Source organism: Ranitomeya variabilis, chromosome 1 (genome assembly GCF_051348905.1).
Source record: "Ranitomeya variabilis isolate aRanVar5 chromosome 1, aRanVar5.hap1, whole genome shotgun sequence".
Classification (NCBI taxonomy): Eukaryota; Metazoa; Chordata; class Amphibia; order Anura; family Dendrobatidae; genus Ranitomeya; species Ranitomeya variabilis.
Window position 1 is genome coordinate 1,045,819,761 of NC_135232.1, and position 23,598 is coordinate 1,045,843,358.

A 23,598-nucleotide genomic window follows, 5' to 3' on the forward strand; every position below is an offset into this window, starting at 1 on the left:
AAAGTGCAGCACAGCAGTGACGTCACCCCTCTGCTGTTAGGGCCGGCGCTCAGTCAGTGCAGGAAGCGGACGCCGGGGGACGCGAATGTGAGTATGTACTGTTTGTTATTTTACATTTTACACTGGTAACCAGGGTAAACATCGGGTTACTAAGCGCGGCCCTGCGCCTCCTAAAACTCATTGTGGACAAAATGGAACTCATCATATATCCTCCATCTCATTTAACTTCCCTACTCTATCTATCATAATAAATAACATCATGCCTTCCCCTGTACCAGAAGTCCGCTGCCTCGGAGTAACCCTTGATTCTGCCCTGTCCTTCAGACTATACATCCAAGCTCTTGCTACCTCCTGCTGCCTCCAAATCAAAAATATTTCCATTATCTACCCTTTCTTCAACCCTCAATCTAATAAAATGTTAGCGTATGCCCTCATCATCTCCCACCTTGACTACTGCAATATTCTCCTCTGTGGCCTCCCTGCTAACACTCTAGCACTTCTCCAGCACATCCTTAGCTCCGCTGCTCTATGCTCCAGTATGTCCCTAATCCACCTCTCTCCTCGCTACTCCTCTACTTGTCCCCTCTGCAAATCCCTTCATTGGCTCCTAATTCCTCCAGTTCAGGCTACTAACATTGACCTTCAAAATCATCCATAGTCTGTCTCCTCCATGTACCTCTGAACTGACCTCCCGATATCTTCCACACATAAACACATAATCACTGGTCCTCCCAAGATCTTATCTTTTGTTTATGTGTAAGTTCATTTTTGTGCTGTGCTCTCTCTTTTTGTATATTGTACAATCATTGCAGCTTGCACCTATTCACATTATATGGAGGTAATGGTCAGGTACCAGACAATCAGACAGGTCTGGATTGGGATTTAAGGTACCACTGGAGTGGTTTTGGAATCCGTCAGATCGGCAACAGAGTTCAGGGACAGTCCGCATAAGAACCAGGGGTTCGGGTTCAGGGACTGGCAACACAAGGACCAGGAGTTCAGGAGATAACTACACAAGGGACCTGGCAACATACAGTTGCAAAAACACTATACACTATTCAGGAACCATAGGGGTTGCTCAAGCATCGCCCTATTAGGGAGGTTGCCTTTTATACTAGATGGCTACAACTTATTGGCTGGGGCCATTTTTGCAGGTGCATGCGATGCCGCTTTAAGAAAGAGGAAGCACGCGCACACACTAGGCTTGCCGTCAGAAAGTGCAGTGTGCACAGAACGCAGGAAACATGCTAAGAGACAGAGGAAGTGACTGCACAGCAACGGCGGTGAGTATGTCGGCTTCCCTGCAGTGAGAGGGATGGGGAACCATGCAGGCATTAGCATTACATCCTACAAGACGAGTTACTTCATGCACTCGAATACTATGGGTATGAAAAGGACGACATATTGTTTCAGCAGGACAACAACCCAAAGCATACAGTGTTTCTTCAACACAACCCACAAGTGTTCGAGTAGGTTGAGGTCTGGGGACTGTGGGGGCCTCTCCAGCACCTCTACTTCAATCTCATTGAACCATTTCTCCGCCAAACTTGACATACAGTGGGGGAAATAAGTATTTGATCCCTTGCTGATTTTGTAAGTTTGCCCACTGACAAAGACATGAACTGTCTATAATTTTAAGGGTAGGTTGATTTTAACATTGAGTGACAGAATATCAAAAATAAAATCCAGAAAATCACATTGTATAAATTAAACAAATTGATTTGCATCTAATAAGTTCAAACGCATAAACATACAGTAGGTACGGAAAGTATTCAGACTCCTTTACATTTTTCACTCTTTGTTTTATTGCAGCCATTTGGTAAATTCAAAAAAGATCATTTTTTTCTCATTAATGTACACTCTGCACCCCATCTTGACTGAAAAAATCAGAAATGTAGAAATTTTTGCAAATTTATTAAAAAAGAAAAACTGAAATATCACAAGGTCATAAGTATTCAGACCCTTTGCTCAATATTAAGTTGAAGCACCCTTTTGAGCTAGTACAGTCATGACTAGTGTTGAGCATTCCGATACTACAAATATCGGGTATCGGCCGATATTCGCTGTATCGGAATTCCGATACCGAGTTCCGATATTTTTGTGATATCGGAAGTTCCTATAAGTTCCCAGGCGTGTGCGGTGCATATGGTTCCCAGGGTCTGGAGGAGAGGAGACTCTCCTTCAGGCCCTGGGATCCATATTCATGTAAAAAATAAAGAATAAAAATAAAAAATATGGATATACTCACCCCTCCGACAGACCCTGGACCTCAGCGGTGCAACCGGCAGCCTCCGTTCCTAAGAATGCAGTGAGTGTAGGACCTGCGATGACGTCGCGGCTTGTGATTGGTCGCGTGAGCGGTCACATGACCAATCACAAGCCGCGACGTCATCGAAGGTCCTTCACTCTGCATTCTTAGGAACGGAGGCAGACGCTTGCAGCGGTGACAGCCAGGGCTCGTGCGAGGATGAGTATATCCATATTTTTTATTTTTATTCTTTATTTTTTACATGAATATGGATCCCAGGGCCTGAAGGAGAGTTTCCTCTCCTTCAGACCCTGGGAACCATCCAGGATCACTTCCGATATTTGTGTCCCATTGACTTGTATTGGTATCGGATATCGGTATCGGCGATATCCGATATTTTTCACACCTGGATTTGGGGATCTTCTGCCATTCTTCCTTGCAGATCCTCTCCAGTTCCATCAGGTTGGATGGTGAACGGATAGTCATTTTCAGGTCTCTCCAGAGATGCTCAATTGGGTTTAGGTCAGGGCTCTGGCTGGGCCAGTCAAGAATGGTCACAGAGCTGTACTGAAGCCACTCCTTTGCTATTTTAGCTGTGTGCTTAGGGTCATTGTCTTGTTGGAAGATGAACCTTCAGCCAAGTCTGAGTTCCAGAGCACTCTGGAAGACGTTTTCATCCAGGATTGCTCTGTACTTGGCCACATTCACGTTTCTTCCAATGACAACCAGTTGTCTTGTCCCTGCAGCTGAAAAACACCCCCATAGCATGATGCTGCCACCGCCATGGTTCACTGTTGGGATTGTATTGGGCAAGTGATGAGCAGTGCCTGGTTTTCTCCACACATACCACTTAGAATTATCACCGAAAAGGTCTACCTTCGTCTCATCAGACCAGAGAAGCTTATTTCTCATAGTCTGGGAGTCCTTCATGTGTTTTTTAGCAAACTCTATGTAGGCATTCATATGTCTTGCACTGAGGAGAGGCTTCCATAGTGACACTCTGCCATAAAGGCCCAACTGGTGGAGGGCTGCAGTAATAGTTGATTTTGTGGAACTTTCTCCCATCTCCCTACTGCATCTCTGGAGCTCAGCCACAGTGATCCTTGGGTTTCTTCTTTACCTCTCTCACCAAGGCTCTTCTCCCACGATTGCTCAGTTTGGTTGGACTGCCAGGTCTAGGAAAACTGCTGGTGGTGGTCCCAAACTTCTTCCATTTAAGGATTATGGAGGCCACTGTGCTCTTACCGTGTTTCCCCGAAAGTAAGACCCTGTCTTACATTAATTTTACTCCAAAAAGTCCCACCCTGTCTTACTTTCGGGGGAGGTCTTACATTAGCTGCAGAAATACGTTACCAACGTGTGGTGTCCTCCCCCAGATCTTGCGTAGTTTTCCGTTGGTGGCGTAGTGGTGTGCGCATGTCCAAGGTCCCAAATCCTCTGCCAGGGGATTGAAAATTGCAGCGATGTCCGTTATTCCTTCGGTGGTCGGTGGGCGCGGCCATCTTGCTTTGGCCGCGCGTGCGCAGAAGCGGCGCTCTACTGGCCGCGGCTTCAGGAAAATGGCCGCGGGCATCCGCGCGTGCGCAGATGGCTGTCGCGGCGGCCATTTTCCTGAAGCCGCGGCCAGCAGAGCGCCGCTTCTGCGCACGCGCGGCCAAAGCAAGATGGCCGCGCCCACCGACCACCGAAGGAATAACGGACATCGCTGCAATTTTCAATCCCCTGGCAGAGGATTTGGGGGACAGCGGCGGCCCAAAGGTAAGGGCCTTATATTTCACAGCGGCCCCCCAACCCTGCCTTACATTCGGGGGAGGCCTTACATTGAAGGACCCCCCCGTAACCCCCACCCTGTCTTACTTTCGGGGGGGTCCTACTTTCGGGGAAACACGGTAGGAACCTTGAGTACTGCAGAAATTCTTTTGTAACCTTGGCCAGATCTGTGCCTTGCCACAATTCTTTCTCTGAGCTCCTTGGCCAGTTCCTTTGACCTCATGATCCTCATTTGGTCTGACATGCACTGTGAAGTCTCATATAGACAGATGTGTGCCTTTCCAAATTAAGTCCTATCAGTTTAATTAAACACAGCTGGACTCCAATGAAGGAGAAGAACATCTCAAGGAGGATCACAAGGATATGGACAGCATGTGACTTAAATATGAGTGTCTGAGCAAAGGGTCTGAATACTTATGACCATGTGATATTTCGATTTTTCTTTTTTCATAAATTAGCAAAAATTTCTACATTTCTGTTTTTTTTCAGTCAAGATGAGGTGCAGAACGTACATTAATGAGAAAAAAATGAACTTTTTTGAATTTACCAAATGGTTGCAATTAAACAAAGAGTGAAAAATGTAAAGGTTCTGAATACTTTCCATACCCACTGTAGGAACAGCAAAGTTTCCCAGAACCTTAGTGGTAAACAGAGCTTTTTAATGTTGCACTGAGCTTTTCAAAATTATTTCATAATTGTATGTGCGTATAAATTTTTAAATTCAATGAAACATTTTGAAAAAAAAAAAAATACCCACAACTGGTTTAAAGGACACTGCGGATACATTGCAGGATGAGAAATCAATACAAATGTACAGGTTACATGTGATTTTTTTGTTGAATTTTGGTTTATTTAATAAAATAGAATGAAGGTTGAATATTTTCCTCCTTGCAGCAGCTTTATCCGCTACTTCAATTAGCGTGTCCTTGTTAAGAAAATGTTTTCTGTTTTGTTTATATCGGTTTGCTATTTTTTCAGCTTATGCTGTATTGCCACCTAGTGTTAAAATGGTTTTTGAATATTTACTTCCAGTTGCAAAAGCATTAAATTCTAAAATCTTATATTGACTCAAAACCACTATTCATTTGCATTTACAAGGATTCCCTGATATGCTACCACTACCAGAACAACTCTCTGTATAAACTGGAGCAATCCCAGTAGTAAAGCAGTTGCTACAACACAGTAGGTCTTAGGCCATGTGCACACGTTCAGGATTTTTAGCGTTTTTTTTGCGTTTTTTCGCTATAAAAACGTGATAAAAACGCGAAAAAAACGCTAACATATGCCTCCTATTATTTACAAGGTATTCCGCATTTTTTGTGCAAATGTTGCGATTTTTTCCGCGAAAAAATCGCATAGCGGAAAAAAAAGCAACATGTTCATTAAAAATGCGGAATTGCGGGGATTCCGCACACCTAGGGGTCCATTGATCTGCTTACTTCCCGCACGGGGCTGTGCACACCATGCGGGAAGTAAGCAGATTATGTGCGGTTGGTACCCAGGGTGGAGGAGAGGAGACTCTCCTCCACGCACTGGGCACCATATAAGTGGTCAAAAAATAAGAAATAAAATAAAAAATAGGCCTATACTCACCCTCGATGTCCCGCGCAGTGTTCCCGCCTCCACTGCACGCTGCCGTTCGGTTCCTGTAGCTGATGTGCGGCGAAGGACCTTGCCGATGACGTCACTGTCCTGTGATTGGTCGTGAGCGGTCATGTGACCGCTCACGTGACCGTGACGTCACGGAAGGCCCTGTGCGCACAGACCAGCTATAGGAAGACGAACGGACGCCGGTGAGGAGATGTCTGGGTGAGTATAAGCATTTTTTTATTTTTTTTATTATTTTTAAACATTCTATCTTTTACTATAGATGCTGCATAAGCAGCATCTATAGTAAAAAGTTGGTCACACTTGTCAAACAGTATGTTTGACAAGTGTGACCAACTTGTCAGTCAGTTTTCCAAGCGATGCTACAGATCGCTTGGAAAACTTAGCATTCTGCAAGCTAATTACGCTTGCAGAATGCTAAAAAAAACGCGAAAAAAACGGAAAAAAAACGCAAAAAAAAAAATGCGGATTTCTTGCAGAAAATTTCCGGTTTTCTTCAGGAAATTTCTGCAAGAAATCCTGAACGTGTGCACATACCCTTAGTCTTCACTCTTCAAACAATAAATGAAGATATTTGAGTTATAAAAATAATACATAATAATAATCTTTATTTTTATATAGCACTAACATATTCCGCAGCGCTTTACAGGTTGCAGACATTATCATCACTGTCCCTGATGGGACTTACAATCTAAATTCCCTATCAGTATGTCTTTGGAATGTGGGAGGAAACCCACACAAACACGGAGAGAACATACAAGCTCCTTGTAGATGTTGTCCTACAAGTTGGGGATTTGAACCCAGGACTCCAGCGCTGCAATGCTAACCACTGAGCCACCGTGCTGCCCATAATATTTTGGACAAAGGCACATAAATGAACTGAAGGCGCCACACAGAACAAAAATATATGGTGGTCTCACTGAAATTCCTAACAGTCAGGAACAAACATTAATGACAATATTTAGGTGATACATACTTCATTTTTATAGATCATGGCAAATGAGTAAAGTTACAATATACTCATTTGTTTGGAACCATTTACTTTTATTTAATATCATACGTCATGAAATCAATCAAGAGATGTTAAAGTTTAGCTGTTATTTCAGGTAACTTTACAGAATAATTTTGCAGATGTGTTTACTTGAGGAATAACACTTTTTTGCCATCATATGACTTGCATTTTGTATTTCTCACAAGTTTTCCCCTCTGCAGGCTTTATGTTTGATAATCAGTTGTCTCAGAGCTAGTTGGTGGAAACAATCTGCCATGATGCCTCCCATGCACAGCACACAGAGATATGAGGGATTACTGCTCTCTTGTCTCTATGTATGTACATGTTCAGCAGGAGCAGCAGCCGGGATGATATTATACAGCAGTACTGAGCATCAGGGTCGATCTAGAGAGTTTACCTAACAGGAAGAACTTAAAAAAAAACTCATCTCCATGTGCAAATCTTTTAGCAGCATAGATCACAGGCAAGGGTGAGATTAAACATTTTACTTTTTCTATTATTCAATTTTCTTCTAGCCAGCCAGTAAATTTATGATTACAGTCTCCCACACACCTATTGCCAACATACATGTGCTGGGTGTGACTAACAAGCCTATTAACATCTTATCACCTGTTTTGCATCTTAAACAGGTTGTTCTAGAAGTTTTTAACATTTTTCCCTAAGCTATACCTCAGCTTAAAAAGTTAACAAACTTTTAATATACTTGTATGAGAAATTCCGTACCTGTCTAATGTTATATTCACCACTCATGTTGGCTGTGACATTATTCCAGTGACATTACATACACAACCCATATGGTATTGCCACGTACAGTTTGGGGAAAAAAAACACGCCCTAGGGAAAAAAAACATACACAGATAAAACCACGTGTCAGCTTTTTTTTCCTAAATATGCACAGAGGGTGATAATGTCACAGACAGTATGGGAAGACTTTGTGCAACACGAGGGAAAGAGGGGAAGAAAACCCAAACACTAGGCAAAGGGGGAGAGGAGACCAATATGCAGAACATTCTGCCTCCTCTACCATCTCTATATTGGTTCCACACCAATCGCTGAGCAGGAACCTAATCCAGGTATATCCCTAGAGCTAGGCCCTGTATAGGGAAGGAAGGGGGATGCAATGGTCAGTCCCCACTGAACTAAAGAGAAGGGAGACAAAAAAGGGGGAAGCAACTTAGCTTGAGCAGACTCAGAGAGGTAACTCCAAACGTCCTCCAAAAGCACCAGAGAGGAAGTTAGCCGACTGTTATTGCTCCAAGCCTTCACAAGGGAAAATGTGAATAGCACTGGCGACTCCCTGAAGCAGACTGGGAGTCTATAAACACCCAGGTCCAGGTGTGTTAATTAGAGTGGGAGGGAGGTTGCCACTGGGTCCAAAAGTCAGAAGGATTAAGAAGACGTCTGCAATGCCAAACACAGAGACCTCAGTATATAAGGTGTTGCATGCAATAAGGAGAGGGAGTGGAGTTTGCGCTACTCACACTGAGAGGAGTAATGTGCTGCAGAATGGAGCTGTTTATCCAGGGGGTAGAAGGAGCAATGTAAAACAATAGAATATACAGTGGATGAAACAAATATTGAAAACATCACCAATTTTTAAGTAAATCTATTTCTAAAGGTGCTATTGACATGAAATTCTCACCCAATGTCAGTAACAAACCATCCAATCCACACAGTCAAAGAAATCAAATCATTGATGTCTGTAAATTAAGTTACCATATATATTCGAGTATAAACTCAGATTTTGAAGCCATTTTTTTAGGCTGAAAGTGCCCCTCTCGGCTTATACTCGAGTCATTGTCCCAGAGGATCGGAGGGGGAGGGGAGCGGCAGCTATCACATCATACTCACCTGCTCCCAGAATGTCTCTGCATGTCCCTGCTTCTCCAATGGTCTCCGGGCACTGGCAGTTCTTCCTGTGTTCAGGGGTCACATGGTACCGCTCATTAAAGTAATGAGTGACTCCACTTCCATAGGGGTGGAGCGCATATTCATTACTTTAATGAGCGGTACCAGTGACCGCAGAACACTGGAACAAGTTGCTGGTGCCAGAGAGCATCGCATCGAAGAAGCTGCCAGGGACCGCGCCGGGAGGGTGAGTATGATGGGGGAGGGTGAGCATTGCAATATTCACCTGTCCCCGTTCCACTGCCAGGCTCCATCTTCCACGTCCTCTGGCTGTGACATTCAGGTCAGAGGGCGCGATGACATGTTTAGTGCGCGTCCTCTGCCTGAAAAGTCACTGCAGAGAGCCGGAAGACACAGCGGTGCACGGCGGTGGAACGAGGACAGGTGAATATTGCAAGTGCCGGTGTCTCTGCCTGCTCAGGACAAGAGGTGAGTATGTCATTTCTTTTTTTGATCACAGCAGCAGCATATGGGGCATAATATTCTATGGAGCATCTTATGGGGCCATAATCAACCTTTGTGCAGCATTATATGGGGCAAATGTTTCTATGGAGCATCTTAAGGGGCCATAATCAACCTTTGTGCAGCATTATATGGGACAAATGTTTCTATGGAGCATCTTATGTGGCCATAATCAACCTTTGTGCAGTATTAAATGGGGCAAATGTTTCTATGGAGCATCTTATGGGGCCATAATCAACCTTTGTGCAGCATTATATGGGGCATATGTTTCTATGGAGTATCTTATGGGGCCATAATCAACCTTTATGCAGCATTGTATGGGGCAAATGTTTCTATGGAGCATCTTATGGGGCCATAATCAACCTTGTGCCTCATTATATGGGGAATATTTTTGTATGAAGCATCTTATGGGGCCCATAATAAACTTTATGGAGCATTATATGGGGGTGTATTTTGTATGGAGCATTATATGGGGCGTATTTTGTTTTGAGCAACTTATGGGGCCCATCATAAACTTTATGGAGCATTATATGGGGTGTATTTTGTATGGAGCATTATATGGGGCTCCTGATTCAATATGGATATTCAAAAACACTTAACCTACTGATGTCTCAATTAATTTTACTTTTATTGGTATCTATTTTTATTTTTGAAATTTACCAGTAGCTGCTGCATTTCCCACCCTAGGCTTATACTTGAGTCATTAAGTTTTCCCAGTTTTTTGTGGCAAAATTAGGGGTCTCGGTTTATACGCGAGTATATACGGTATGTGCAATAATGAGAAATGACACAGGGAAAAAGTATTGAACATGCGTACTGAAATTTATTTAATAAAACTAGAAATGTAAGGCTTTTTAATACAAAAGCCCTTGTTGGTGATGACAGCTTCAAGACACCTCCTGTATGGAGAAACTAGTCGCATGCATTGCTCGTGTGATTTTGGCCTATTCTTCCACACAAACACTCTTCAAATCCTGAAGGTTCTGTGGGCTCCTCCTATGAACTCTGAGTTTTAGTTCCTTCTATAAATATTCTATTGGATTCAGGTCCAGTGATTGGCTGGGCCATTCCTGCAGCTTTATTTTCTTTCTCTGAAACCAATTGACAGTTTCATTGGCTGTATGTTTGGGATCATTGTCTTGCTGAACTGTCCACCCTCTTTTCATCTTCATCATACTGATAGATGGCAGCAGATTTTTATCAAGAATGTCTCTGTACATTTGTCAATTCATCCGTTCTTCAATCACATGAAGTTTGCCAGTGCTGTATGCTGAAAGGTAGCCCCATACCATGATTTTCCAACCTCAAAACTTCACTGTTGGTATGGTGTTTTTGAGGTGATATTCAGTGCCTTTTGACCTTAAAACAAGGTGTGCATTATGGCATCGAAAGAGTTAAATTTTTGTCTCATCTGACCCGACTACATTCTCCCAGTATTTCACAGACTTGTCGAAATGTTGTTGACTGTTGAGCAAACTTTAAATGCACTTGAATATGCTTTTTTGTTCAGCAAAGGAGTCTTGCGTTGTGAGTGCGCATAAAGGCCATTTATGTTGACTGCATTACTTATTATTTTCTTTTAAAAAAATTGCACCTGATGATTTCAGGTCTTTCCGTAGCTGGATTCCTCTGTGAATAGCAATCTTCAAGTCTGACCACAGATTCTCAATTGGATTAAGGTCTGAGCTTTGACTAGGCCACTCAAAAACATTTACACATTTCCGCTTAAACCACTCGAGTGTTGTTTTCGCAGTATGCCTTGAGTCCTTGTCTTGTTGGAAGGTGACCCTCTGTCTCAGTCTCAAATAACTGACTGGTTTTGCTCAAGAGAATCCCTGTATTTCATTTTGATAAATGTGTGAAATGAACTCAATTTTGACACATACCACAGCACCCTTAGTCATGTATAATTACACTCCCACAAAATATCTAAGATGAACAAACTTATTCACCCAATAGAATAATCAACTATCAATAGGCAAATAAATAGACATGGGGCATCCAGTACTTAACTAGGGACACATTATCCCCCAAAACCACCATAGCCACATAAACATGTCACTCTTTGTGAGCATAGCAGGTTCAATAGCGATTCTTGTGAGTTGTAATAACCCTTTAGCATATGAACATTATGTCACTTAGCTTTAGACGAAACTGCATCCCATCCCGAAGCATTTCCCTACCTTTTTAATGGACTAAGGAGTTCATCAGGGGTTTCAGAAGGGAGGGGCTTCAATCAGCTCCCGGTCACTTTCACCGCAAAAGCAGGTTTCTGCCAATCTGTGGACCCTCATGTGGTCATGTGGGAAAAAACAGAAGTAGTTTTCCGGTCACATTACCACTCACTCCGGAAGTGATGCTCTGGTCACCATATGACACAAACCCGGATGTGGTAATACGGTGACACACATTGCGTTCCATGAAGCCGTAAGTGACAGAGTGAAAATCTCAATACATGATCTCCAGAGTAAGTGGCCAGTCTAAATAATGGATACCGGATATGGTAAGGGGGTGGAGAGCATAGCATATCAAGACACTCGGAGGTCATGGAATAGTGAAATGCATGCTATGTAATATAACGCGTTCCACCAAAAAGGCAGACGTGATGTGGTGGAACGCATATTGCGTTCCACCATAGGGCAGAGGTTCGGTATATTAAGCACTTTTTTTCCTTTTTTCACCATATCAAGCTCTGAGAGAGAATTAAATTCAATTGTCATAGATATGCTCCATCGTAAGATACATAACAGATACAGGGCAGCTCTTCATAATATAAATATAAACTGATATAACGCTCCCTTTATTTTTATGTATATATTTATCTTTATATTCTTCGAGGGATACAATAAAGATGCTCTCCCTCAATCATCGCCTGGAGCAGATATAAGTAAATGAATAGATATAGTATGTGTCTATCCTAAACTACTACAAATAAGGGTCACAAATATTCAAGCATAACGCATTTGGCTCAAAAGACTGCATTAATTGGGTGTAAAAAAGATGTGCAAATAGGCCTAATAAAGGACCAAGTTAATGGCAGGATCCCTAAAGGATCAAATAAGCCAAAAGCTAGTATGGCCAGTCAAGCCAATTAAAGGTAGCTAGCGAAGCTCAGTTGTTCATTGATCCCCCTGGACTCATGGACTCAAACAGCCATATCCAGCATGCCTCTCTTTGGAGGATCCTTTTATCCCAGTCACCTAATCTCTTTGGTTGGGGTACTGATTCAATTACCTTAAAGGAAAATGACTTCAGCCTCCCCTGATGAAAACTGGCTATATGACAAGCCAGAGGCGTGTCCCTACCATGATTAATATCACCGACATGTTCCCCAATCCTCACTTTTAGGGGCCTTTTGGTCTTCCCTACATAATTCCCCACATAATTTTGTGGGGGCAGGTGCAAGTGCAGACATAAACAACCCCGGCCGTTTTGCAGTTGGCAAAGTCACTATTTCTATACACTCTGCCTGTGACTGTATTAGAAAAAACCTTTGATACAATGATATAGCAGCAGAAGCTGCATTTTCCACACTTGTAAGTACCAACCTCCCTTCTATCAAGCAAAGTCCCTACTGGTTTTGGGGAATTAAAGTGGCTATGAACCACATAATCCCTTACGGACTTTCCTCTCCTGTAGGAAATCGATGGTCTCGATGTGATCTGATCTGAAATCTTCTGGTCTGCCAAAAAGATACCCCAGTGTTTTTGCAAAATTGACATAATTTTGCCATTCTGATCATCAAAAGTGCCTATCAGGCGTGAAACATCACCCGATGTCTTTCTGGTGACTGGGATAGGCAGGCTCGTATGATTACTCCCTAGTGCGTACTCATATCCAGCATTGATGACTCGTGCTGGGTATCCCCTATTGGAGAATCTCTTTTTCAGATTTGACAATTGTGCCTCAAACTCACCCAGAGAGGAGCAATTGCTTCTTAGCCTAAGGAACTGTCCCTTGATACCCTTCCTAAGGCTAAGTGGGTGGTAGCTTTCCCATCTGAGGAGACTGTTTGTAGCTATCGGTTTACGATAGATTGATGTATTAATGTATCCTCCCGTCCCCCTTGTGATCATGAAGTCCAAGAACACAATTCGATCACCTCCCACTTCACATGTGAATATATAGACTCACATTACTGACATTCAGGTATGAGACAAATGACTCAAAAGAATGTTTATCACCTGACCACAGGACGAGGATGTCATCAATGTACAGCCCCCAGAATTGAACCATGTGACATCCTCTTCCTGGAAAACAACCATGTCCTCCCACCAGCCCAAGAGCAAGTTGGCATATAAGTCACCCACCAGGGCAATGGGGATACTCCATACTGGGTCCAGTTGCTCTTAAAGGGGATGTCACGGTGGCTGCGACCCGGTCCATGGCCCTGGGCACTCAATAAAAGGGGATATGTCTTTAACCCCTTTCTGACCTCGGATGGGATAGTACGTCCGAGGTCAGAAGCCCCGCTTTGATGCAGGGCTCCGGCGGTGAGCCCGCATCAAAGCCGGGACATGTCAGCTGTTTTGAACAGCTGACATGTGCCCGCAATAGCAGCGGGTGAAATCGCGATTCACCCGCCGCTATTAATTAGTTAAATGCCGCTGTCAAACGCAGACAGCGGCATTTAACCGGCGCTTCCGGCCGGGCGGCCAGAAATGAGCGCATCGCCGATGCTTCTGCAGAGTAACCATAAAGGTCCTTGAGACCTCTATGGTTACTGATCACCGGTAGCTGTGAGTGCCACCCTGTGGTCGGCGCTCATAGCACACCTGCATTTCTGCTGCATAGCAGCGATCTAATGATCGCTGCTATATAGCAGAGTCAATCGCGTTGTGCCAGCTTCTAGCCTCCCATGGAGGCTATTGAAGCATGGCAAAAGTAAAAAAAAAAAAGTAAAAAAAAAGTGAAAAAAATAAAAAATATATAAACGTTTAAATCACCCCCCTTTCGCCCCAATCAAAATAAATCGATAAAAAGTAATCAAACCTACACATATTTGGTATCGCTGCATTCACAATCGCCTGATCTATCAATAAAAAAAAGAATTAACCTGATTGCTAAATGGCGTAGCGAGAAAAAAATTAAAAACGCCAGAATTGCGTCTTTTTGGTCGCTGCGACATTGCATTAAAATGCAATAATGGGCGATCAAAAGAATATACCTGCACCGAAATGGTATCATTAAAAACGCTAGCTCAGCACGCAAAAAATAAGCCATCAAACGACCCCAGATCATGAAAAATGGAGACGCTACGAGTATCGGAAAATAGCAATTTTTTTTTTATTTTAGCAAAGTTTGGAATTTTTTTTCACCACTTAGATAAAAAATAACCTAGTCATGTTTGGTGTCTATGAACTCGTACTGACCTGGAGAATCAGTTTTAGCATTTAGTGAACCTAGCAAAAAAGCCAAACAAAAAACAAGTGTGGGACTACACTTTTTTTGCAATTTCACCGCACTTGGAATTTTTTTCCTGTTTTCTAGTACATGACATGGTAAAACCAATGATGTCGTTCAAAAGTACAACTCGTCCCACAAAAAATAAGCCCTCACATGGCCATATTAACGGAAAAATAAAAAAGTCATGGCTCTGGGAAGGAGGGGAGCGAAAAACGAACACGGAAAAATGGAAAATCCCAAGGTCATGAAGGGGTTAAAGGGAATTTGGTAATAACGTCTTTTCATGATGACACCTCTGGTTCTCGGTCACTGGAACCAACGCTGCTTAAAGGGGTCCTCTGAGGTGATGTTGTTGCAGCAAGATGGTGTCACTTCCCACAGGTGAAGCGGGGTCCCCAGGGCTCCCAGGGTGTATGGCAAGGGTGGTGTATGCCGCTAAATAAGTGGAGGACACAGAGTTGTTAAGTCTTTACCTGGCTTACTGGTAGGAGCAGTCCATAGTCCAGGATACCAGGCACAGGTGGTGCTGTGGTCCGGCCGGCTTGGAGGCAAAGGTGATCCCTCTCCCAGGTGAGGTCCGTAAGCCTTTCCTACTTGCGCTGATGTGCGAGGTCCCTGCTGCCTGAAGCTCACTGGCAAAGTACCCCTTCCTTCTCCTGTCCTGGTACAGGTACCTGTATGTGGAGCGCCCCCAGACGCAGGGCCGTGGGGTACTCGATACCGGGCCTCAGTCTCAGTCCTGGGGTTGTCACTGTGGCTAGACCCAGTCCGTGACCCTCCTAAGGGGCGTCCAATGAAAGGTGTGATGGTGGTGCGTGGTGCAAGGCGCGATGAATAACGAGGACACAGGGTTGCAGTCTCTTTACCTCTTTACTGAAGGCTTCAGGACCCGCAATCCAGAGCACTGCTAACAGGGCTGGCTGAGACCGTCCGGTCCGAAGGCACATCCAGAGTTCCCTTTGCAGGTGGAAATCAGTGCCTACCTTCTAGCGCCTGTGTGTTGTAGTACCTCCCTGCTGAGCACCATGGGATAGTCCTCACAACTGTTGTGTCTGTTTCTGATGTTCTTTCTCTCTCTGTCCCCCAGATGATATGGCTAGGACGCACCCGTATGACGGGGTAGGCCTGGAGTTATTCTGGGACCCTAGAGACGCCTCTCTCCCACAATTGCCTCCGTTGTCTTCGTTAGGTGTAAAAGGGTGAGACAACCAACCTGAAGTTAACTGTCCTGCTGTAGTTCGAAGTAATGTGTAGAGTCTGTTACTTCCTCGATGCCCCGGCCACCGGCTATGCGCCTCAGTAGGATGTTGCCACGATCTTAAGGCACGACTCCTACTGGTTCTATTCTCCTTTGCACTGTGATCTCGCTTCTCACTTCTCCACAATAAACCTCGCTTTGTGTCCTTTCTAAGAAGCCTGCCGCTATATCACTCAAGCACGGCTCTGTAACGATCTGTTCTTTTCGCTAGGCCGCTGTCAGGATCCCACCCCTGACAGGTCCTCTCCCGAACTCTCCCGGGCTGCTTTCTCCCTAACTTCCTGTCCAACCCCCAGTTTTACCAGAGCGTGAGGAGTGGCCTACTAGATAGAACCACCCCCCCTGGTGGCCGGAGTGTGAAGTGTAGTGTGTGTGTGATACCTGGTCAGGTGAACTCCTTTAGTGCAATCAGACGTAACATCACTCCCCTTAGCGGCAGAGCAACATCACTGCAACGACCAGGACTCTGGGGTGCTGCACTCCCCCCCAGTTAAATCCAGTACTCCCGGACTGGGAAAATAAGAACGACAATACATGTTAGCAGAAAACACATAAAATTTTGAAATACTATAAACAATTAAACACTATGAACAAGCAAATATAACAGTGCTTCCCTTTATGGGAGGTGAGAACACTTGAACGTTGCGAAAGTTTCAGTCATGCACAGTTCATGACTCCCAGTTCAGTGGGTGCAAACTTAAAACAGCAGGGATCCCGGGTAAACAAAGGGATCCCTTTTGAAAGTTTTGGAGCAATTCACCATCCATACTCCATTGTCCATTGTTTTAAACTTGTAACAAAGATATTTACACAAACACTTTTAACCAAATAACAGCTATCATTAGTATCTCCAAGTTTTGTAGCGAAGTGGAGTTTGATTCCTGGTGCTGCGTGTAGACCTCCGCAGCGCAGGGGTTGCTATTGACCTAACAGGGCCCGCTATACCTGCTACCGCTGGTGTAGTGCACTGCCTTCTAGCTACACTTCTAGTGAGTCTGGGTAGCACTGGCAGGCTGGAGCCCTCAGGGCCGCTTTCACCACCGGTGGGTATGGCAGATTCACCGATAGCAGAGGGAGGATTTGCCGGTTCAACGGTTGGCATGGCATCCTCCGGTGGGGTTCGCTGTGGTTGCGGGTCCGGGTGACCTGGCTCCACATTTAGTTCTGGTGGTGTCAGTTGACGAAACGTTAGGACAGGTACCACAGTGGCCTGGTTTATTTGAGTCCAAGACTGAGGAAAATCGCCAAGAACAGTGTGTATCATCTTCTCCTCTTCCATGGGCGGAGACGTCCCGGGGTCTGTTTCCCCATCTCTCAGCTTATCAGGGCATATCTTAAGGTGGTCTCTGGATATTGCTGTTGATGTTTCTCCTCCATCTTTGCTGATGAGACAGACCTTTGTATTGTCGAAATCAGATGGCAGGATGGTATATGGTTCCCTTTCCCATTGATCATCAAGCTTGTGTAGTCTCTGCTTCCATTTGAGTACCTGCTCCCCGGGTGGCAAGGGAGTCGCAGGAGCATGCTGGTTGTAATCCCTTTCTTCTTTTTGTCGGGCTTGGGCGAGACTTCTTTCCACACACTCTTGTACTTTGCGGTACCTTTGCTGCCTCTCGGTATCCCAGTCTGCATCTAGCGAGATATCTTCGGGGGTCAGGACCCCCATGTCCAGATCCACAGGTAACTTGCTAGACCTTCCTCGCATCAGGTACGCTGGAGTGCAGTTGGTGGAGTTCACCGGGATGTGGTTATACATATCCACCAAGTCTGGTAACTTTGTGGGCCACAAGTTCCGTTCCTCCACAGGTAAGGTCTTCAGCAAGTCGATCACCACCTGGTTCATCTTCTCGCACATCCCGTTGGTTTGTGGATGGTATGGCGTGGTTCTGATCTTCTTACATCCATACAGATTGCAGAACTCCTGAAACACTTCTGCTTCAAATGCTGGCCCCTGATCGGTCAGTACCTTCTCCGGATACCCATGGGGTCAACAGAAGTACTGCTGGAAGGTTTTGGCGGCCGTTCTTCTAGCCGTTAGGTCTTTGACCGGAACGACTACCAGGAATCTGGAGTAGTGGTCCACGATGGTGAGAGCGTAGATATAGCCTGACCGGCTGGGTTAGTTTCACGTGATCCAGCGCGACCAGTTCGAGCGGCTGTTTGGTGATGATGGGCTGCAAGGGAGCCCGCTGGCTGTCACGATCCTTCCGGCGTAGGCTACATGGGCCACACTCTCGGCACCACTTCTCGATGGCTTTCTTCATACCAATCCAGTAGAACCTCCCTCGGAGCAGCCTCTCCAGCTTCCTCCACCCGAAGTGTCCTGCCCCATCGTGGTACGCTCCCAGGATCATTGGCACATTTTGTCTTGGGACCACGATCTGCCATACCAATTCATGAGTGCGTGGGTCAATGCTCCTCCGGCACAGCTTACCATCGTGAATAAACAGTCTGCCCCTCTCCTTCCACAATTGTAATGCCTCTGGTGGGTCATCCGGGCCGGGATGCAAACCTGTCTGCGTCAGGAGCTCTTTCACCCGATGGACCGCAGGGTCACCATCCTGGTTCTCTGCCCACCCGTGATGGGGCAGGTGATTCAACGGGGCACCCCGCTTATTCTTGCGCCTGTTCTCCACCTGATGGGAGCACTGGGTGGCCTTGGGGCGATGGAAAGCGGGCAGCTCTACCTCTTCAAATGCTTCTGGATCTTCCTCCGTTTCGGGCAAGTGGGGCATTCTGGACAATGCATCGGCATTCGCATTCTTGTGCCCTGCCCGGTACTTGATGGTGAAGTTGTAATTGGACAACCGGGCCATCCACCGCTGCTCCAAGGCACCGAGTTTCGCTGTGTCCAAATGCGTTAGCGGATTATTATCCGTGAAGACGGTGAATTTTGCTGAGGCCAGGTAGTGTTTGAACCTCTCCGTCACGGCCCAGACAACGGCAAGGAACTCCAGCTTAAAGGAACTGTAGTTGTCAGGGTTCCTTTCAGTGGGGCGATTACTCTTTCCTTGCCTTTCTGGACCTGGGACAGCACAGCTCCCAACCCCACGTTGCTGGCGTCCGTATACAATACAAACGGTTGGTCATATTCAGGGTAGGCCAGTACCTCTTCTCCCATCAGCGCCGACTTTAAACAAGAGAAGGATCCCTCCAGTCCATCGTTCCAGTCAAATGTGGAGTATTCTTACACTTGGTCTTCTTGGACTCGCCCACCAACAGGTCTTGTAAGGGCGTGGCTTTCTTGGTGAAATCCTTGATAAATCTCCTGTAGTAACCTACCAGCCCGAGGAACTGCCGGACTTCATGGAGGTTGTTGGGCTTCGGCCAGTCTTTGATCACCGTAACCTTGTCGGGGTCTGGGGCCACTCCTTCAGCACTCACCACATGGCCCAGGTATTGCACTTTGGGTTTTCGCAGATGGCATTTGGACGGTTTCACCTTTAAGCCCTACATTGCTGGCATCCGTGTACAGCAAACACGGTTGGTCGTATTCGGGGTAGGCCAGTACCTCTTCTCCCGTCAGTGCCGACTTTAAGCAAGTGAAGGATCCCTCCAGCCCCTCGTTCCAATCAAATGGGGTGTTCCTCCCCTTGGTCTTCTTCGATTGGCCCACCAACAGGTCTTGCAAGGGCGCGGCCTTCTTGGTGAAGTCCTTAATGAACCTCCGGTAATAGCCTACCAGCCCGAGGAACTGCCGGACTTCATGGAGGTTGTTGGGCTTCGGCCAGTCTTTGATCACCGTAACCTTGTCGGGGTCTGGGGCCACTCCTTCAGCACTCACCACATGGCCCAGGTATTGCACTTTGGGTTTTCGCAGATGGCATTTGGACGGTTTCACCTTTAAGCCAAAGTTGGACAGGGCTTCAAACACCTCGGCCAGGTGCTTCAGATGGTCTTCATAGGTCTTGGAGAAGACAATGACATCGTCCAGATATAGCAGCACGGTTTCAAAGTTCTTATGTCCCAGACAGCACTCCGTCATCCTCTGGAACGTTCCCAGGGCATTGCACAATCCGAAGGGCATGTAGTTGAATTCGCAGAGACCCATCGGCATCCTGAAGGCCGTCTTCTCTTTGTCCGCCTCTGCCACGGGAACCTGCCAGTACCCACTGGTGAGATCCAAGGTAGAGAAGTAGTTAGCAGATTTTAAAGCAGCCAGGGACTCCTCTATCCTGGGCAGTGGGTATGCGTCCTTATGTGTAATGCGATTTAGCTGCCTATAATCAACACACATCCTCATTGTGCCATCTTTCTTCCTAACGAGGACTAACGGAGCTGCCCAGGGGCTACAACTATCCATCACTACCCCAGCCTCCTTCATCTCTCGCAACATGTCTTTCGCACACTGATAATGAGCTGGGGGTACAGGACGGTATCTCTCTTTTATGGGTCGATGATCTCCTGTGGGGATATGATGTTGAATCCCTTTTACCTGCCCAAAATCTAGGGGGTGTTTGCTAAATACCCGCTCGTATTCATGAACCACCCTGTAGGCCCCATGTTTCTGGTGAGGTGGGGTAGAGTCAGTGCCCACGTGCAATTCCCGACTCCAATCTTTCAGTTGCCCTGCAGAACCATTGTTCTCCGCCGGATTGGACGGGACCAAGGGTCCAGGTGCCTGTATCACACTATTATTAACAGTAAACAGTTTGGCAAGTGTGGCATATTTGGTTAGATGGACTTCCTCCTCCCCACAGTTAAGAACACATACTGGCACCCTCCCCTTGCGGACGTCAACCACCCTGTTATGATCTGGTGGCCTAAGAGCAGCATGAGACGTACTCTGGAGAAGGTGGTACCTGTACTGACCGCAGACCCTGAACTTAACACCGCAACTAGAAGTAGCCGTGGAATGTACCTAGCACTCCCTGGACATCTCGACACAGCCGGAGGACTAATTACCCCTAGAGATAGAAAAGGGAAAACTATCTTGCCTCAGAGAAAATTCCCAAAGGATAGACAGCCCCCCACAAATATTGACTGTGAGAGGAGAGGGAAAAAACATACACAAACTGAAATCAGAATTTAGCAAAGGAGGCCACTTCTAGCTAAATAGAAAGGATAGGACAGAGTACTATGCGGTCAGTATTAAAACACTAGAAAATATCCACCACAGAAAATACAAAAACTCCACAGCTAACTAAAGATATGGAGGGTATATCTGCATCTCCAGAGATACCAGCTTGGCTAAACAAATCCTTATACAGACCAAGCTGGACAAGACAAAAACATGGAAAAGAACTGAACAATAAGGCCACAGCATGTGGACAGCAAAAAATCAAGGCCAGAACTTATCTTTGTTGAAAAGAACTGCAAAGCAGGAGAGACCAGGCAGAGATGTGAATCCTCCAGGAACAATGGACAACTGGCACTGACTAAAGGGTGAAGCAAGACTAAATAGCCCAGTCAGATTGGCAAAAAGTGAACACACCTGATAAATGCTGCGATTCAGAAACAGCAGCGCTACCACTTACAACCACCGGAGGGAGCCCAAGAGCAGAATTCACAACACCACCCCTCTGGCTGTCAGGAGGGTAGGCCTATTATCTGAATATACGGGTTCTACCAGGGCCTGATAGTTTTTACCCCTGAGGCCTATGGCTGCCCGACACCATATTAACATTTCACTCCTGGGGGGTATCGCAATGGGGTTTGAATCACTCACTGTGACACGACCAATTTCACCACCAGTCAGCTCCACCTGCTGCCTCTGCATCAGAGCCCTGATTTCTTTTTGCAGGGCGCGTTGTTCACTGTAGCCAGCTGTTTCTGCTACCTGCTGTAACAAAACAATAACTTCTGCAAGACAATTTTCTATGACATTAGTACCAATGGTCATCATGGGATTACATTCACGGCGGTCAATATCAACAATTACAATCCCTTGGGCCTCCAATTGTACCCGCCCCACTTTGATGGTGACCTCTTTATACCCCACTTGTGGCAATGGCTGACCATTACTGGCTATGATGGTGAAATCATCATCGGGGCCACGAGTAATGTCGGTGTCCTCCCAATAACGTCTATAAAGGATGTAAGGCATAGTCGTCACCTGGGAACCGGTATCCAGCAAAGCATTCATGGGGATACCGTCGATCACGATGGGGAGAACTGGCCGCCCTCCGATGTATTTGGCTCTCCAATTTTGCAGGCCTGACCGTCCTACTCCTGGGGGTTGGCCCTCTGCCCCAGGGGTTGCTCGTTTAAATGACAGTACCTTGCAAGATGGCCCACCTGGTGGCAGCGGCGGCAGATAGGTCGTCCGTCCCGATGAAAACGATCGTCGTCTCTACCTCTGGTCGACGGAACCCTCCTCTGTCGCTGCCAGGGGACATCCTCCGGTCTGGAAGCCAGCTGGATCTTCTCCTTGGGGGCCTCCTGCAGGGATTGGACGGTCCGGGCTAGGGCAGCAACGCTCCTGGTCAGCTCCTGCATCTGGAGGTGCAGTCCTGCAGGGGAATCATCTTCCAGGGTCTAGGCATCGGCCTCAGCGGAGACGGTTGCTTCTGGCGCCACCTCCTGGTGGTACGTGAGGGCTTGACGCCTGGGAAGTACGGCACGGCTGGACTGTCGCTCTGGCAGTGCCTCGATGGCTTTATCTTTGAATTGCGCAAAAGTCAGGTCTGGATTCTGCATGGCCAGGAAGTGTAGCTGGGCCCTTTGGTGACTGCACAGGAGCCCCTCGATGAACCGCTCTTTCAGGAGTTTATCTTCAAATTGCATGCTGTTTGGGTCACTCTGCTTGATGGTCCGCAGTGCCTCCTGGAGATTAAGGGCATAGTCCCGTAAGCTATCCTGCGGCCTCTGCTTGCACCCATAGAACGTCAATTTAATTTCCGTAGCGGTGCGGGTGTCAAAGGTGGCTTTGAGCTTTGCAAAGACCTGCTGTGCAGTTCTCTTATCCGTGGCGGGCCAGGACTTCACTTCTCTCAGAGCCGCTCCAAAGAGTTGGCCGGTTATCATATGGACTTTCTGAGGCTCCGTCAGGGGATAAAACTCAAGTAGGCTGCAGATCCCTTCTTTAAAGTCAGTTAATGTATGGGATTTTCCAGAGTATCGCGGGAGCCAGGCTGCTCCAGGTAGGTACGGCATGGAGAAGGGCATGATGGCTGCTGTAGCCGCGGCGGTATCTGGCGGGCTGATGGGGGCGGCAAGCTCTACGGCATCCGGCGGTGATACAAGGCCCGCAGCTGCGTCTACTGCGGGGCCTGGAGGTGCCCCTGCGGCTGCAGCCGCCGCCTCTGCTTCTCCCGAATCAGACATGGCCGCTCCTCCCCTCTGCTAACCTGGTGGAAGTTGGGGTTCTTCTTCCAGAGTCGGCACCTCACCGCGTCTCATCGCTCCGCGCTCTTTTCGGTCGACAAAGCTATGGCGGATTTTGGCGGGCACTTTTGGCGGGAATCGGCAATGCACAGTCTTTGCAATAAATCACAGTTCAAGCATAACTCAGACACAGTTCCAAGGCACACATGACCTGATTCTTCAGGCTTAAGTAGATCCTGTTCATGACGCCAAATTGGAGCGCCCCCAGATGCAGGGCCGCAGGGTATTCGATACCAGGCCTCTCAGTCTCAGTCCTGGGGTTGTCACGGTGGCTAGACCCGGTCCGTGACCCTGCTAAGGGGCGTCCAATGAAAGGTGTGATGGTGGTGCGTGGTGCAAGGCACGATGAATAACGAGGACACAGGGTTGCAGTCTCTTTACCTCTTTACTGAAGGCTTCAGGACCCACAATCCAGAGCACTGCTAACAGGGCTGGCTGAGACCGGCCGGTCCGAAGGCACATCCAGAGTTCCCTTTGCAGGTGGAAATCAGTGCCTACCTTCTAGCGCCTGTGTGTTGTAGTACCTCCCTGCTGAGCACCACGGGATAGTCCTCACAACTGTTGTGTCTGTTTCTGATGTTCTTTCTCTCTCCGTCCCCC

At 46.6% G+C, this 23,598-nt stretch overlaps 1 protein-coding gene across 1 annotated transcript in view; it reads left to right on the forward strand.

The window, feature by feature from the left end:
- The first annotated feature begins 1,269 nt into the window (after positions 1-1,269).
- LOC143785022 (uncharacterized) overlaps positions 1,270-23,598 on the forward strand; it is a 50,850-nt gene continuing 28,521 nt past the window's right edge. The window contains exon 1 of the mRNA XM_077273707.1: positions 1,270-1,283. The gene's annotated coding sequence lies outside the window, so the exon portion shown is untranslated. The remainder of the gene's footprint in view (positions 1,284-23,598) is intronic.